This window comes from Rhinoderma darwinii, chromosome 2 (genome assembly GCF_050947455.1).
Source record: "Rhinoderma darwinii isolate aRhiDar2 chromosome 2, aRhiDar2.hap1, whole genome shotgun sequence".
Classification (NCBI taxonomy): Eukaryota; Metazoa; Chordata; class Amphibia; order Anura; family Rhinodermatidae; genus Rhinoderma; species Rhinoderma darwinii.
The window spans coordinates 340808176-340822003 of NC_134688.1; the positions used below are offsets into that span (position 1 = coordinate 340808176).

The 13828-nt window shown below is 43.1% G+C and overlaps 1 protein-coding gene across 3 annotated transcripts in view; it reads right to left on the reverse strand.

Moving 5' to 3' along the window:
• Window positions 1-13828, reverse strand: part of DYRK3 (dual specificity tyrosine phosphorylation regulated kinase 3) — a 40756-nt gene that overhangs the window by 11538 nt on the left and 15390 nt on the right. Inside the window, exon 1 of one of the 3 annotated variants that reach the window (XM_075853706.1) lies at window positions 1651-1774. The exons of the other annotated variants lie outside the window; for them this stretch is intronic. The gene's annotated coding sequence lies outside the window, so the exon portion shown is untranslated. Of the gene's footprint in view, window positions 1-1650; window positions 1775-13828 lie in introns of those variants that run through there. 3 annotated transcript variants of the gene reach the window in all.

The window sequence follows — 13828 nt, forward strand, 5'->3', positions numbered from 1 at the left end:
GCATTATTTTATTTTACATGCGCTAGCGTGACATTGTTTTCGAAAGCACAGTTTTGCGAATGCAGCAGCCTGGTGCCCATCTATCATACCAATCCCAATATATGTGCCGATAAGTATGTAGACCAGGTTTCTTACCCGGACTGCTTACTTGTTGAGAAATCTAGATCAATAATTGAATAAGTCTGAAGAAAAAAAAAAAGTGTGTCACAACAAATAAGATGAATCATGCGTTAATGCTATTATATGAAAATCTGGACGCAGCTTTACGACTTGATGATCCGTTAAATACTACAACTTCAAGTGGTCTAAGAGCAAAAGACTCAAACAGGATTAAGGACGTGGTGTCACAAACTAGACACGGGATTGTGTACGAATATTGAAATGCTAGACCGACAAAATGTAAATATCAGATTGGTTGCTAATAGTTACTATGGAAAACACTCCTATGTTGCACTTTACTGAAGTCTTCATTTCAGGTCACAGAAAAGGAACTAAAAGAAACAAAATATGAGTCATCTGCTCACATGAAGTTGTCAAAATTCTAGTCTGGTCTCAGACATTTGCATTCCAAGCTTAGACTAAGGCCCCATGCACATGACCGTAGGTTTTATCCGTAGTTACGAATAATCTGCGGACCCATTCATTTCCATAGGCCACTGACACCTTTCTGTATATTTACGGATGTGTCCGTGCCGTAGAATTGATCTGCAAAACATAGAACATGTCCTATTCCTTTCCGCAATTGCGTCACAGAAGTCTACGAGTGCGTGCAAAATTGTAAACGGCTACAGCATCCGTAGCGGTCCGTAATTGTGGAAGTGTTGCTATGCCACGGCAGAGGATTCCTCAAGAAAATGGTGCCTGAGCGATCATGTGACTTTTAAAAGGGGTTGGGACTTGGTGACATTATTTGTAGCCTCCTTTTTTTAATGTGGCTCTGTAAATACGCACCGTATTGGCAGACAGCGTGCCAGATATGTGGAGGACTATGGATCCGTATTTGCGGACAGTACAAAAAAAACACTACGGTCGTGTGAAAGTCCTATATCTGTAGATCGATTACTTGAATGTAAGGACTGACACAAATATCTACATACGCAGTCTATACAAGCAAGAAAATCTATTGTTAGCATATAGTGTACGGCTAGGATCACACATACAGTTTTGATTCAGTTTTTGGCTCAGTTTGTGACAAACTTAGAACAGAATCCCAAAGGAAGGAAAGGCATAGAGAAAAGATTGATGTATCTCATTCACTGATGTAAAACGGAGTAAGTGGGAGACCGTATCAGAATAAAGCCTGAAAGGTTTAGTTAACCCATTACTCTTAAGCTCAGTAGTTTCAAAGGTATATATGTAATAGAGTTCAGCAGAGTTTATTTTTCAGATACAAAACGGGGGAAAAAATAAAAAAAGCCATGAATAGCCTCTCCCTATAGCCATAACAAACTATCATACCAGATATTGGACCTGAAATACACATTTCTGTGACCACACATATCAAGACCTGAGTCCAGAACCAAAGTAACCCACAAACACTCAAGAACTATCCTACAAAAGACACATATCTATATAAAACACAAAATAAAAATTAATAAAAAAAGACGCAAATAGTTAACCAATATGATACAACTAAAAGGATATTCCTACCCCAGGCTTTGTAGGAAATTATTCACCTATGGACCAACATCCTTCCTCCCGACGCAGCAGCTTTCTTCTTTTACAACTATAAAGGAGAATGTGTTTTTAATGTGCAGTTTATTGGCCTCCAGGGGACAACTCTTCTTGCATCACCGTTCTGGGAGACAGGGACTCTTCACGTTGTGGTAACCAGGTTGCAAGGAGAACGTTCTATGGGGGTCAAGCAAGATTCTTACTAAAAGCTGTACTATAAAATAGACTGCATAGTATCTTTGCCTGGAAGAAGCTACTCCGAGCCGAGAGATCTGACAATCCAGAAGTGTTGAAAATCGCTTCCTGGAAGGTAAATACAGTAGAAACCTACGGTCAAGTCAAGGAAAGATCAAGCTGTGAGAAAGTAGTTCTCAACGATGGATTCAACAACATGAACAGGAGATCGCTACCTGCCAAGAACAACTCTAAAGATCCAGACCCATAGGTCAAGTATTTCAATTGAAAATGCAGCTGAAAAAAATTCAAGAAATCCAAAACTCATAAAACCGTATACCTGGCCGATCTGCAGGGAAGGAAACGACAATAAATACAAGTAACGGCTCTGTAAAGGTGTCCAGGGAGCTAGAATTTGACTGAACTCATGATGCTATTTCAATCTGCTCCATAGGAGAGAGGATGTTGTGTTACAGGAAACTAACAACACAATGGATACCATATGGCGGTCTATTATGAATTGTAACCATTGCTCACACACAGTCAAGGCAACCACTCCATCTTCATACAGATGACTACAGATCAGGACTCCATTCTGTGCAGTCGATGAGGTGGCCATGAACCGGAGGGACCTTGTGCATCGGGAGACCCTAAAATTGTACGATTTTGTAGGGTTGGTGATCAATCCTACATTCTATACATGTAAAGAAGAATTTTCTAAAGAGAGGACAGGAGCTGATCGATGCAGCTAAACGGACCACTGAAATGCCAATATATACTGTAATATGATGGGTTCCATTACTAAAAAGTCACATGCTGTAAGTCTCCCTAATAGGGGGGAGACAACGGTTTTAGAATATCTCCCATTATGCACTGTGCTCACTGTCATTATTTTTTCCTAAACAGAATAGGAGTATCTGCGGTCCTTTTCTTACTGACAATGTACTCTTAGGCAATATTTATTAATGTTATTGTTGGACACAATTTACGTAGATTCGGTCTCTTGATGAAAACCACTTGCAAAGTTTCGTTTGTGCTGTAGTATAAAAGAATGACATCTAAAGTTTAGCCTTTTGAACGCTGACATTAAAATCTGTCAAAACATTGCAACAAACACTATAATAGGGTATTCAATGCGCAAGAGTAGAATCTCGCACTACAATAATAATGCAGCTATGACTGAAGTCATCCGAGCCGGTCAGCTCTCCACTATTCAACTTCTGCTTTCTCAATAGTCTATTTGAAAAATGTACAGTACTTGGCAGCACACCAGATATGATTGCAAGGCGTGTTTCTGGGGCTAAGAGGGTGATCTAATATGGAGATAGATTATATATATATATATATTATATATATATATATATATATATATATATATAAATATAAATAAAACACACACACACACACACACACACACACACACACACACACACACACACACACACACACACACACACACACACACACACACACACACACACACACACACACACCGACTGTCCTAGGTTCCCTTTAATTGATATCTTAAAGAGGCTCTGTCACCAGATTTTGCAACCCCTATCTCGTATTGCAGCAGATCGGCGCTGCAATGTAGATAAGAGTAATGTTGTTTTTTTTTTTAAAACGAGCATTTTTGGCCAAGTTATGACCATTTTTATATTTATGCAAATGAGCCTTTCTTAAGTACAACTGGGCGTGTTTAAAGTTATGTCCAAGTGGGCGTGTATTGTGTGTGTACATCTGGGTGTGTTTACTTGTTTCTGAACTGCCAGAAGCTGGGTGGGAATGATGAGAAGTGGATGATGCTGATTCGTCAGCATCATACACTTCCATTCACAACGCCCAGCTAGTAAAACAAGTAAAAACGTTACTGTTCTCTACATTGCAGCGCCGATCTGCTGCAATAGGAGATAGGGGTTTGAAAATCTGGTGATAGAGCCTCTTTAATGCAAGTACTAAAACTGAGAATGCCATTTGTTGCCGAAGAAGTACACTCAAAAAAAAGTAACGAGACCTCACCAAATGCGTAAATTTTTTTTTTGTCGTTTTGAAACTAAAATAAACATCAAGTCTCATGAATCTGAACGATAACCAATTGTCATAAGTGACAAGGCGACAAAGTCACACGAAAGTCGAGGGAACAATGCTATTCCATAAGGGGGACTCACGAGCAACCTTTCCAAGTACTAACTCCGTTGTAATGACTGCAATCACAAAACTTTTCACAGGGAATAGTTGAAGTTTCATTGTGACTGCGACTTTCATGCGAGTCTCATAACTTTAACCCCTTAACAACGACCGACGGATATATCCGTCGCAAGCAGGTGTTAGTTCCCGCATAGTGACTGATATATCCGTCGCTCTGATCAGGTGGGTACGGGCAGTGTCACTCCATCTGCGCCCCCACAGAGAAATCGCGGGGCGCCGTTGGGTTTCTATGGCAGCCGGGGGCCTAACAAAGGCCCCCAGGTCTGCCTTCAGCATCTGCCTATTAGCCCATGATAGAGGCATGACCTAATAGATTGCCTTTCAGTTTTACACCGACAGGCAATAATGCTTTGGTATACTAAGTACACCAAAGCATAATATAAGCGATCAGCAGATCGCATGGTAAAGTCCCCCAGTGGGACAAAAAAAAAAAAAAAAAAATTTAACAGTTAAATAAAGTTTATGGGAAGAAAAAAAAATAAGCTTTCTCTGCCTCCCATTGATGTCAATGGGAAGTCAGAGGCATAAACGCCCGAAGATAGGGCATGTCCCTTTTTCTCCGCGAGCCGGTTTTTCCACTCGCGGGAAAAAAACACCTCCACCTCCCATTGAAATCAATGGGAGGCATTTTCGGACATTTTTTGGCGCCTTTTCCGACGCGGTTTCCGCGTAAAACTCAGGGTGAACTGGCCCTAAAAGTGTAAAATAAAATAGTAACACATACACATATATGGTATCACCGCGATCGTAACGACTCAAACAGTAAAGTTAACGCATTAATTAAACCGCCGGGTGAGCGGCGTCCAAAAAAAAAGGGGGGGGGGGAGAAAAAAAATGACAAAATTCCTTTTTCCTCCCATTCCCACCATAAAAATAAAATTCAATCAATAAGTCCCATGTAACCCAAAATACTGCCAATGAAAACTACTTGTCCCGCAAAAAACAAGCCCACATATGGCTACGTTGACGGAAAAAAAATAAAAAAGTTACGCCTCTTGAAATGTGGCAATGCAAAAACAAGAATTTTTTTTTTTTTTTAAAAGGGTTTTTGTTTTGCAAACGTAGGAAAACATAAAAGTTCTACATATTTGGTATCCCCATAATCGCGCCGACCCATAGAATAAAGGTAACATGTTATTTATGCCATATAGTGAACGGCGTAAATTTATAACTTGAAACGCTGGAATAGCAGTTTATTTTCAATTCTTTCTTAAAATAAAGTTAATAAAAGTTAATCAACATATTATATGCATCCAAAAATGATGCAATTGAAAAATAAAACTCGTCCTGCAAAAAACAAGCCCGTATACGGCTATGTCGATGGAATAATAATAAAAAAAAAAAAAAGTTACGACTCTTAGAATGCAACAGTGAAAAAACAAAAAATAATCCTTGGTCATTAACGCACAAAACGGCCTTGTCATTTAGGGGTTAAAGGGGTTTTCCAATGAGACGCATTTATGACCTATCCACAGGATAGGTCAGAAATGTTATATAGATGTGGGTCCCAACTCTGGGACCCGCACCTATCTCTAGAACGGGGCCCCCTAAACCCCGTTCTGTGTTGCGGCAGAAGCAGGTGAATTCCGACCATGACTTAGGAAACAGTGTAGCTCGCATGAAACACCGCTTCCGTAACGGACATTCACTACTATGGGAGTTACGGAAACAGTTTTCATCAGTTATCGTTTTTTTGCCTGGAACCGAGGCAAAACCGAACCATTTTGCCGAAATTTTAGAAAAATGGTGACAAAACTATGCCGTTTTGCCACTATCCCAAGCAAAAAAATGCATTTTAACACTACGTATAAAACGTAGCAGCTAGATGAGGGGAACACACCCAGCTGCTAAGTGAGACACAGCAGGGCGCGCATCCAACATAACCGTGCGGTTAGCTATACAGCTGACGGCTGTCAGCCGTGCAGTAGGATCTTGTGCGGGGTGGGGACTTGCCAATCATGGAGGACAGGAGTGGAGGAGAGGTAACAGACTGAGAGCTACGTAATGGTAAGAGCAGAGTTCACAGCAGCACAGAATATTTCAGGCGAGGAGCGTGCAGATGTTGAGGAGTGTATGACGCGGACTGGTCACTGATTGGTCAGCGTCATACACATAAACACGCCCAGTTAAAAACACAATACACGTCCAGTTGGACATAACGAAAAAAAACACGCCCAGTTGTCCATTTCAAAGCTCATTTGTATATATATATATAAATAAAATAGCTCATAACTTGGCCAAAAATTAACGTTTAAAAAAAAAAAAGAAAAACGTTACTGTTATCTACATTGCAGCGCCGATCACATGCAATAGGAGATAGGGATTTGAGAATCTGGTGACAGATCCTCTTTAAGGCTATGTTCGCACGGGGTATTTTGCCGAGTTTTTTGACGCGGAAACCGCGTCGCAAAACTTGGCAGAAACGGCCCGAGAACGCCTCCCATTGATTTCAATGGGAGGCGTCGGCGTCTTTTTCCCGCGAGCAGTAAAACTGCCTAGCGGGAAAAAGAAGCGACATGCCCTATCTTCGGGCGCTTCCGCCTCCGACCTCCCATTGACTTCAATGGGAGGCAGGAGAAAGCGTATTTCTCGCTGTTTTATGCCCGCGGCGCTCAATGGCCGCGGGCGAAAAACGGCGCGATAATTGCCGCGAAAATCGGCGTGCAGAGAGAGGAATATCTGCCTCAAAGTTCCAAACGGAATTTTGAGGCAGATATTCCTCCCCCAAAATACTCCGTGTGAACATAGCCTAAGACCAGCTTCACACATTTTGCATTTGCTGTGGAAGACTGTTGTCAGACACAAGGCAAGCAGGTCCTACCACTCTCCAGAGTCCAAATGAGTTTTCTCACAAATAACTTGCTTTGTCTCTATTTTGAATGAAGATGGACAGCATAACCACCTCTCCTTCAGAAATGCATACGCATGGTTTCCAGATAAGGGGTAGTCCCGGCCATTGCACAACAATGATCACACTTTTATGGAATTTCTAACGAACATGCCTTAAAAAGTAAATTTGTGTGAAGACTCCTAGGACCCGTCACTGGGTCAAATAAGTAGAACTGGTTAACTGACTTGAATAGCATTGTCTCCCCGATTACAGCGCAGTATTTTTTTTCCTGGAACCCCCTCCCCTTCCCACTCCAGAGATATAGCCCACTGTTGTGTTCACTCCCTGTTTGCTGTAGTTAGCAAACGGGGTGGAGCTACCTTCCCTGCCCTGATGCGGACCAATCAGCGTGAAGCAGCTTGAGGGTAGTTTACACCCTGTTGGCGAACTACAGCAAATTAGTAAAGAATGGGCCAACACAACAGTGGGCCATATCTCTGGAACAGAGAGTCCATGACAAAAAAAAAAAAAAAACACTGATGGAATCAGGGAGACCATGATATTCAGGTCTGTTTACCAGTTCAACTTATTTGACCTAGTGACAAGTCCTCTTTAAATGGAAGGTGTCATGATTTTTTTATTTTTTTGATCATATTGCTTTTAATATGATATTAACATACATTTTATTTGTGTTCTCGTGTTCTACTTTTTTCTTTCTTTTACTTCTCTATGGGGGCTGCCATTTTTTTTTCTTCATCTCTGTATGTGTCAATTAACGACACATACGGAGATGGAATACGGCACATACAACCCCATAGAGAATGCGAACGGGAGCCGTTCCATTCTCTGCAGCGTACGCCGTCTGTGTGGGAACGGCGCATGCACCGCTCCCACACAGTCCAAAACGAAGCTCGTTCGCAGAGCGAAATCCCACGCCATTTTCTTGTGGACCGGAAGCCACTGCCGGACAGTAAGATGTCAACTTCTGCCCGCGGCTTCGGGCCATATGTTCAAGGAAGCGAAGGCGCAAGGAATAGGAGCGGCGGCGGCAGGAGAAGGTAATTTATGTTCGTGTATGTGATCTGTGCATTATGTTCGTGTTATACTGTCTGCTGAGCACTGTATCTAATCCTCCTACACTGTGCAGTCGCTCAGAAAATGGCGGCACACCATGTAGGAGGTTTGAAGATTCAAACCCCTCCTTCTCCTGGCACTAGCCAGAATAAGGGAGGGGGGGGGGATTGTGTGAGGACACTAGAGAGTGTGTCTACCCCAAATTTGCAGCATAAAGCAATAAGGTTGCTTTACCACATTGAGCATGCTGCAATTTTGGGAACTGCTCCCTCTAGTGCTCAGCACATGGAAATGTTATAAATTAGAATCTAATTTATAATATTTCCTGACTTGTGAAAAAATTAAAACAACAACATGTAATCACTTAAATAATTAACTAAAAAAACAATAATAATTGTCTGTGGCAACGCCTGGGTCAGAGTCCTCCCAGGAGGTAAAGCCAAGGAGGTTAAGTCAAATTCAATAGAGCGCCTACAGGAGTGGCAAGCAAAAATGTCTGCAGATTGACAAAAGTGCTTGGTATATCCTGCTGCTGACTTGACAGTCATTTTAAAACATTTTTAAGAAGACGGGGGTTATTACGGTACCTCGCAGCTCTTCTCCGTTTGTGATCAAATAGCAAATAACTCATGAAGGACAAAAAGTGTAGTGATCAATAAAAACTGCACACGACCGTAAAAACACCCGTTATTGCGGGTCGTAATTACGACCCGCAATAACGGGCCCATAGACTTCTGTTAGTCACGGGTACCTTCCCGTTTTCTCACGGGAAGGTGCCCGTGCCGTTAAAAAAAATAGAACATGTTCTATTTTTTCATTTTACGGGCCGTGCTCCTATACTTTATAATGGGAGCACGGCTCGCAAAAGCGGCCGGCTGCCCGTGGCCGGACGTGCCCGCCCGTGCTCGTAATTACGAGCACGGTCGTGTGCATGAGACCAATTGTCTGTTCTGTGCACCTGCTGATCTCCTGAGGATACTGGAGGACATTCATCTGACAAGTGGAGAAGTGCAAATCCATATAGGACAGTTTTATGATGATTAATGTTTACCAAAAGGCTGAAGAGGAAGCACAACCGGGCAATAATATGCTGAATTGTGCCATCTGGGGATTTATAGGAGACTATTACACTCGTGCAGGGAATAATAATCCACGTGATGAACAGGAATATTTAAAACGGACACATCACAAAAAGCAACCGATGAGAAACAATATATACAAAAGCGAACGTTCTAAATGTCTAACACAAACCACCCACTCATAATGATAGCCTTTAACCCCCACCGCTCTGATTCATAGCAAAGACAGTAACACCCATGGGTGACAGGGTTTTATACTGTACATCTGTGATTTTAAGACAATAACTTGAAGGACAAATTGAATAGAAATATAACAATTAAAAGGAAAAATCCAGTGTAAACAAAGATGAGCGGTCATGTAGTATTTGTTTCATTATAGATCTGTATATTGTAAAGGCTTTGTGTTCGCATTTACAGTACAGGTTCTACATTGTAGCAGCCTGTGGCTTTAGTAAATATGTCAGCAAAATAATATTTTCCTTTCCCCTACATGAGGAAGTCATATGGCAGCTAAGGCCAAGTTCACATCCGTATTTTTTATTACCGTTGCTCTATTCCGCCATAGAAGCAGAACAGCAAAAATGACAGCAGTGACTGATCCATCGCATGACAGACACCAACGGTGCCGTCCGATACATATTGACTGTAAAGCGTTCCGTCAAGTATCCTGTAATTTTCCTTGATAAAACAGCGCTGCATGCTACACTATTTTGTCCGGAGATTTTGGCGAAATCTGCAGATGTGGACTTAGCCGAAGCTCCATCCAGAGTTGGAAAGATAGAAAAATAATGGCAGTTGGGATGTATAACATGACACAACCACAAAAGAATAAAAATATATACATTTATATTCTACAATGATCATCCCTGGTGTCCTAAAGGGGTTTTATGAATATAATATTTTCTAATAAAACCAAAAGGTACTGCACAATGGCTCTATAAAAAGAAAAAAAATATTTTTAAAAAAAAGAGAGCGTACTTAGAAAAAAAAAAAAATGATATTAAAGTATTGCTATCTTCACAAGCTACCAAGATCGCACAACACACTGAAAAACATCACTGCATCCTGCTTTGCTGGAGAACTCATGACTGCAAATTTGGAATGTGATCAGCGGTGAGCCTGGGACGCCTCTGGCAGCAGAGGAATTAAAAACACTTCTTACGGATGGATTTGCAGCCATGCCGATCCCAGTGCCAAGAAATGCCAGTCTGAATAGGAGAGTTGTGAACGTAATTGATCGAGACAAGTGAAATCTGCCTTAAAGGAAAATATTAAATCAACCATCTCAATTATGTGTGAATGGTTGTACAGAAGGGAAAATGCTTGCTATACCATGTACCCAAAAATATGTACATAGCTTATTACATGAAGATCCTCAATACGGGGGTTATGCTGTGGTATGAAAAATACATTGACACCTTACTAATAAAAGCCTCCACCTTGAATGATGCTTTGGTCCGGTTTGCTCAGGGGTTATCTGAGGAAGCCACATTGTGGCGATACGCGTGGGGCTCAGTCCCCTTCTCCCCCCTTTCCATATTACGTAAATATGCTGGTTGGATGCAATATTTGTTTTTACAGGTGCCCATATATTAGGAATGCATATCCAGGGGATTAGGTGGTAGTTTCTTTTTGCCACTTATCAGGGTGGCTCCCCCCAGAGATTTGGTGTAGCATGTTGATGCTATTTGAAATGTTTTTAAACTATTTCATGTGGTGTATTTACTTCTAATAAAAATCTATATTTGTGATATACATAGTCATTCTATGGTATTCCTTTGCCATATATACATACCCATTGTGTTTATATTGTGCCTTGTGGGGTATGTGGCAATATTTACACAGTGCCTGCCGGCAGGGCTGCCATCAGGAATTTCTGGGCCCCATACTGCCAATGAGTCTGGGCCCCCGCCCCCCTCATTATTAGGAGGGGGTGTGAAATGTAAAGGGGCGGGAGGTAGGGCACATTAAAAAGAAAACTCTTTGGAGGAGCAGGGCAGAGACAGGAGGTGGGTGTCGGAGGGCAAAGGGGAGAAACTAAGTGCCAGGGCTGGGAGAACTGAAGGTAGCAGTGGTAGCCAGGGGGGAGACGCAACCTCACAGGGGCTCTGTGGAGTGACAAGGAAGAGACAAGAGACAGCGGCTCTGTGGGGGGCAAAAAGGGAAAGTGAGTGTGTGTGTGTGTGTGTATGTAGAATCTGTCAGGGTGTAGGAGGGCAATATAAACAAAAATCATTGCACTGAAGCCCTATACACAGCAGAGTCACTCACCAAAATGTAGTCCCTAAGATCTCCCACCGCCACGGGCATGTCTGGATGATGCTTTTGCATTCTCTTCACACGCTGCACACACGTTATCTGTGTGTAGCGCTATCTACAGGGGGCTGTGTGTGGCGCTATCTGCAGGGGTGGGTGAGGCGCTATCTACAGGGGGGGTGTGTGGCGCTATCTACAGGGTGGGTGTGGCGCTATCTACATGGGATTGTGTGGCGCTATCTACATGGGATTGTGTGGTGCTATCTACAGGGGGCAGTGTGTGACACTATCTACAGGGGAGTGTGTGTGTGGCGCTATCTACAGGGGGTATGTTCGGCGCTAACTACAGGGGAGTGTGTGGCACTCTCTACAGGGGATTCCAGTCCAGGAGGAGACCCTGACCTCACTGTCCATATATGGACAGTGACCTCAGGGGCTACCTCTAGGAGAGGAATCCCCGACCAGAGTGTCGGCAACTCTCTGGCCGGGGATTCCGCTCCTGGATGGGTGAATGGCAGAGCAGGAAGCTGATACTTTCCTGCTCTGCCATAGTATTCAATTGTATCTGCATCCTGTGGACGCAAATACAATTGAATATGGCAGTGGCTGAGACACGTCTGGGACAGTAATTTGCCGGGACTGCCTCCTTAGATTCAGGACAGTCCCTGCAAATTCAGGACTGTTGCTAACTATGCCTCCGGTATAAGCTTTCTCCCCCTACCCAGGTATACTCTCTCCTTCCTCTACCCCTCCCCATGTATAATTTCTCCCCTCCCTTCAGATATCATCACTTTTCACCCAATTATTACCCCCCCCCCATTGTATAATGCCTCCTCCAGTGGAGGGATGTCACGATACCAGAATTTGGACCGATGCTTTGTGTAGTATTGCGATTTCGATAACAAAGCGATACTTTGCCAACAGTAATAAAAAAAAAAAACAGTTCTTCCATTTCTTATGTGAGGCGCGAGGTGTGATGGTAAATTTAACCTCCATGTGCCTCACATTAATAGTAATTAACCCCATCATGTTCCTCAATTATAAAGGGTTAATGTGTAAGGTACATGATGGGGTTAATTACTATTAATGTGAGGCACATGGAGGTTCAAAATTCATAATACCTCGTGCCTCACATTAATAAGTGAAAGAAGTTTTTATTTTATTTTTTACAACGTACACATCATAAATGCTGAAAAAAAATTGTTGTGCAGGTTATTACGGCCGCGCCAATACCAATTATGTGCATGTTTTATGTATTGAGACTTATTTTAATGTGTTTTGTAAAAAAAAGTGTATGTGGATTTTTTTTTAATTTAACATTACTTTATGTTTTTACTTTCTTTTTGAAACTTTAATGTACTGGTATATATCTATATACGGATAGTACACAGGCAGTTGTTAGGACAGACCTGAGTATGCCCTAACAGGAAATATGGTAAGACAGCCCTGGGGTCCTTCATTGGACCTTGGGCTGTCTGCCCATATATGGTATGTCCCTCAATCGCGTCACAGGGATTCCTGTGACGTGATCCAAGGGGCATCCCCCCTTCTTATTTTCCCCTGAATGCTGCAGTCAGCTTTGATCGCAGCATTCAGGGGAATAGTGACAGAGATGAGGTTTCTTTGATCTCTGCCTTTATAGAGTGGGACTGCGGCTGTGTAATACAACCATTGCCCCGCCCCGCACGCGGTCAGCACGAGGTGATGCGGGCGGCGCTGCACTAATGAGCGGCGGTTCAGGCACTGAAGACAGAACATGTGGGGGGGGTTTTGTAGTGCGCCCGCCATGTTCTGTTTTCAGTGCCGCCGCTCATTAGTGCAGCGCTGGCCACATCACATAATCCTGGCGGCGCGCACATGTCAGGACTCCGGAGCAGGGCCGTGACTGTATTACACAGCCGCAGCTCCGCTCTCATACATTCATGTATTACAATATTGAGCTGTGCGGCCGCACAGCTTAGTATCGAAATACATGAAATAACGGTATCGAACCGTTTGGGGGTGCACGGTATCGAAACCGTATCGAAGTTTTGATGCATCGTGCATCCCTACTCAAGTGCCATCCGCCCTCCATTATTATCTCCTTCCCACTCTAGCATCATTTCCCTCCCTACCCAATGCCATCTCACTGCCCCATTATCATCTCACTGCCCCATTATCATCTCCCTGCCCCCATTATCATCTCCTTGCCCCCATTATCATCTCCCTGCCCCCATTATCATCTCCCTGCCCCATTATCATCTCCCTGCCCCCATTATCATCTCCCTGCCCCCATTATCATCTCCCTGCCCCCATTATCATCTCCCTGCCCCCATTATCATCTCCCTGCCCCCATTATCATCTCCCTGCTCCCATTATCATCTCCCTGCCCCCATTATCATCTCCCTGCCCCCATTATCATCTCCCTGCCCCCATCATCATCTCCCTGCCCCATTATCATCTCCCTGCCCCCATTATCATCTCCCTGCCCCCATTATCATTGCCCTGCCCCATTATCATTGCCCTGCCCCCATTATCATTGCCCTGCCCCCAT